Here is a 4,856-nt window from a genome sequence, read left to right as displayed (position 1 = left end):
TCTAGCTAAACCATAGATTTAGTTTAACAAAGTCTAGCTAAACCATAGATTTAGTTTAACAAAGTCTAGCTAAACCATAGATTTAGTTTAACATAATCTAGCTAAACCATAGATTTAGTTTAACATAATCTAGATAAACTATAGATTTAGTTTAAGATATTCTAACTAAATCGTTAATAATGTTCCTAGTTTAACACAGTCTGCTTAAACCTTACCAAAGAATTAAGTTCCATCAGCGGTTCTTATCAAAAACTAGATTTTCTAAATATAAACTATTTTTTTCTAATCATCTTTACATTTTCACTTTTCTGAAAGCATACTGTGGTTCAAGAAAACTAATAATAAAAAAATAAACCTAAATATTACAAAAAATTTCCCACGTTCCAAGGCTGTATAGCTGGATAGGTGTTTAAGCCTGGTATTCAATCACTGATAAAAAAATTATCATAAAATAATAAAAATATTTAAAATTCCAGATTATGTTTCTAACATACAGGAATGTTTATCAATGAGTGTAGGATGTATAAACCTGGTGAAGGTGTATATGAAAGTATGACTAGGTATTGAACTATACTAGACTGGAACAGAGAGAGACAGGAACCCTCCCCCCCCTCCTCCTCCACCCTCTTCCTCCTCCTCAACCAGCAGATCGATACTTTCAAACTCAGCACAAGCCTCTGCGCAGAATCCTCTAGGGGGAGGTCGTCCTCGCTCTCAGGTGTGTCTCAAGAGTCTGACTGAGAACCTCGGATTATGATAGCAACCTCTAAATTGGCCACCAAACATGGAGCTGAAACAATGTTTACAATCATTAGATAAAGTAGATCTAGCTCGACCCACATGGAATATTTGAAAATAGTTTATTTATTTTTTATTTTATGCATCTATAAATAATAAGGAGCAGAGACAGGGTTTAGATTAAACCATCTCCGGTATACACTTTTCATAGTGGATTGTAGAAAGGATGCCTGGGGAGAGGGTTATAAGTACACTCATATATATTGTATACTAGAAATTCACAACGCTCCGCATCTTTTTCCCGATTACACTTCCTTTTCATAATGCTCTTTAAAACTTTAAACATAAAATCTCTAGAAAAAAATTTTAAACTATAGAATCAAATGAAAAAGTAAAAAAAGTATAGATTTTCACGTGAATAATCTATTTAAAAAGCATGAACTGTAAAACTTAGTTGCTTAAGTATAAAATATATATAATGACAATTTGTTCACAACTTGTAATATTTCCAGTTTATATTTAAACATTATTTTATTGACTTAATATTTTCGTTGTATACATCAATTTTAAGACAAGAAGAGAAACTGGTGAACGAAAAATCTAAATTAAATCGTAACTTAATTAGGAAATTAGAGAAGATAGGAAAACACGGAAGAAAAGCTTGAGGAAGAGTAAAAGGTTGATTGAGGAGCATAGAATACAGAGATAAATGGTTGATAGGAGACGGATGAATAGGTTTATGAATGAAGGAAGTATATGTAAATGGTTGATAGGAGATGAATGTAAAGGTTAATGAACGAGGGAAGCACAGGTAAATGGTTGATGATATACGGTTGAATAGGTTGATGAACGAGAGAATACAGAGATAATGGTTGATAGGAGACGGATGAATAGGCTGGTGAAGGAGAGAAGTATATTCAAATGAATGAATATGTTGGTGAATGAGGGTAGTATAGATAAATGGTTGATAAGAAACGGATGAATAGGTTGAAGAATGAGGGTAGTATAGATAAATGGTTGATAAGAGACCGATGAATAGGTTGATGAATGAGGGTAGTATAGATAAATGGTTGATAAGAGACGGATGAATAGGTTGATGAATGAGGGTAGTATAGATAAATGGTTGATAAGAGACGGATGAATAGGTTGGTGAATGAGGGTAGTATAGATATATTGTTGATAAGAGACAGATGAATAGGTTGATGAAAGACGATAGTATATTAATATAATTGGTTGATGGGCGAAAAATATACATAACATTACTTAATGTCGTCTTCCACGTTTTTATTGACCTCACTTTATACTACCCTCATTCATAAACCTATCTATTGTTTTAAATATCAACTAAATATTTGGGACGAAAATATTGAATAAATAGGAGACGATTATGTAAAAAAAAACATTTTAAAATCAGTTGGAGTTGGGTTTCATAAAATCTAAATTGGACCTTATGCTGGATGTACACAGATCCACTTTTCCCAAAATTCTAAATTCTAAAAAAGATATGAAAAGATTTATTTCCGATATTTTGATGTTTGAAGACGTGAGTGGAAACCTTACATCATCTTTTAATGGAATGTTTTCATCATTAGTGGAACCAAATAGAACATAAAGTTATAAGTTATAAGTAGAATTTGTGAACAGCAAATATCTAGAAAGCTTTCCTGGGGTTTTTTTGCCAAGGACTTAAAACCCTATTCCATTGGAAATAAAACCTTTAGATTCATTTACAAATTTTCAAAGCTAATTTTCAAAAAATGGTTTTTCCCAGATTGTGGCAACTTTCTTTGCTTAGATAAGAATTATTTTTTAGTTAATTGATACCACCCTCACAAGTGAAAACTGGATATTTAGGAGTAGGTGTTAAATTCGATGTAAAGGTGTTAAATCCGTGGTTTAGGTCATAGATTCCAAGGGATAGATGATAATTTTCCAAATTTTGATGAGAAATCCATAATTCAGTTGATTAACTAAGAGGTTCGAACAAAGACTCCGTGGTTTAAATCATGGTTCAGTAGATAATATACTTCAAGTACAGGGAACATCTTAAGACATAACTACCAAGATACCCAAAGAGTTCATCCTCGGAACCATGAAGTTTTTCATTAAAACCATGGAGTTTATCATCTAAACATGAAAGTTTATATATATTATCCAAACCGTGGTGTTAATCATTTAAAGTAGGAAGTTTGCCATCTGAACCATGGAGTTTATCATGAAGTTTATTATGGAGTTTATTATCTAAACAATGGGTTAATCATCTAAAGCATGGAAAGCATGGAGTTATTCATCTAATCCATGGGTTAATGATCTAAACCATGGAGTTATTCTGTAGTAAATGCCGTACTATTAAAACTTCGTCCCAAACTGTATCAGTCCAGGTACAACCAATCCGCTATCAAAGTCAAACAGCTGACACGATCTACATGGCTACAATCCCATGAACTATACAACGCCACTACCACTGGGCGCGATCTTGTTAGCTAGCTTTTAATCTATCTCTAAATGCCACACAGGAACACAAGCCTGTCTATCATACAATTAAGCGTGGCTATCTAAAAAGCTCTTAATTGATCTATGCCATATACGGAGGTACGATCTCAGCCCGTATGTTTCAACGAGGACACAGTTAGCTATCAAACAAGCTCGTAATCGATCTATACCAAATACCGAGGTATGATCTCAGCTGTATGTTTCAACTAGGACGCGATTACTCTACACTGTATTTAAAGCAGAGTTTCTATATTAACTAATGTATTTGAGGTACATATCTTACAAGTTAAAGTTAATAGATGTAATTACAATTCCTATGTCATTATCTATTAGGGTTTCCACGAAATGGCTAAATCTTTTGCGCAAAATTTGCGGTATTTTCGCGCAAATTTTTTTTTGCGAACTTTTGCGCTATTTTTGCGCATGAAACGCAATGAGTTTTGCGCGGTTTTGAGCTATTTNTCTGGCAAAATAAGCTGCCCTGGACCCTGCTGTCTGGCAAAATAAGCTGCCCTTGACCCTGATGTTTTGCAAAATAAGCTGCCCTGGACCTGCTGTATGGCAAAAGATTAGGTTTGAAGTTAGATCAAGGACCCAAAAGTGTCTTGCTGCTATTAGTAGACATTTTGAATAAGATTATAATAAACTCAAGGGTTCTGGAATGTAATGGAGAAAGGATGGTCCCGGCCTGCCCTACCATATGATTATACAAGCTTTACAGACGGTACTCCATTTTAATAAAAAATATGCTCTCCTGAACTGTCTGATGTAAGTACCGCGAACATATATTCAGAATAGGTTAAATTGTATACGTATAGGTCTCAATATTGAAAATCTGATTAAAAACGAGTCTGTAGACTTTATTATATATCCGTGCTGTAGACCCTTTTCCCCTTGTATATATATATTATATTGTATATATATATATATTATATTGTATATACATATATATATATATATATATATGTATATTTATAGAAGATAGATTCATTGTTTTCATTCTTAGGCTGTTCTTAACCTTTTCTCCTTTAATGAGTTTATTATACAGACGACCTTCGTACTACGCAGTTACGTGACAGCTGGAGGAGATTATATTTATTCTAGTTCTACGCAGTTTTACTTTAAATTTAATTTACTTCCCCCATATTGCTTCTAATCTCTAAACAAACCCCTCAAATGTTTTTCATTATGTTTATCAATGTTTATAATGTTTTTAGCGGAAACAAAGACCTGAGACTTGAGAGTGAGAAGTTTTATCAGTGAATGACTAATTGCTGCGTAGAACCTAACTTCACAACTGAAAGGCCTTAATTCCTAAATATACATTCAATTCAGCCGGGGAGGGATTGGATAGTCAAATACTTCACAACAACACATTGACATTCGCAATATCGTAGACAGAGAAATATCTTCTACGTGAGCTACCGAGAAATATATCATCTATTCAACAAGTAAGTAAAAACATATATAATTGACACCAATATTCAGAAAACAATGACATTGTTAAGATATTAAAATTGTGTCTATAAATAATTTGTTATTTTTGAATTGATAAAACTTCTTATCAGCCATATTGTTATTTGAGTTTCCGATTCAGCACAGAGATTTTTATTTTTTTTTACACC

The 4,856-nt window shown here is 33.0% G+C and overlaps 1 protein-coding gene across 5 annotated transcripts in view; it reads right to left on the bottom strand.

Moving 5' to 3' along the window:
* The window catches only part of LOC111708608 (voltage-dependent L-type calcium channel subunit beta-3), a 10,220-nt gene extending 9,916 nt beyond the window's left edge, over positions 1–304 (bottom strand). For all 5 annotated transcript variants that reach the window (XR_002766696.1, XR_002766698.1, XR_002766697.1 and 2 more), the window contains exon 1: positions 216–304. The gene's annotated coding sequence lies outside the window, so the exon portion shown is untranslated. The remainder of the gene's footprint in view (positions 1–215) is intronic.
* Positions 305–4,856: the final 4,552 nt, after the last annotated feature.

The sequence above is a fragment of the Eurytemora carolleeae genome, unplaced genomic scaffold (assembly GCF_000591075.1).
Source record: "Eurytemora carolleeae unplaced genomic scaffold, Eaff_2.0 scaffold876, whole genome shotgun sequence".
Taxonomy (NCBI): Eukaryota; Metazoa; Arthropoda; class Copepoda; order Calanoida; family Temoridae; genus Eurytemora; species Eurytemora carolleeae.
This window is presented reverse-complemented; position numbering and strand designations above follow the sequence as displayed.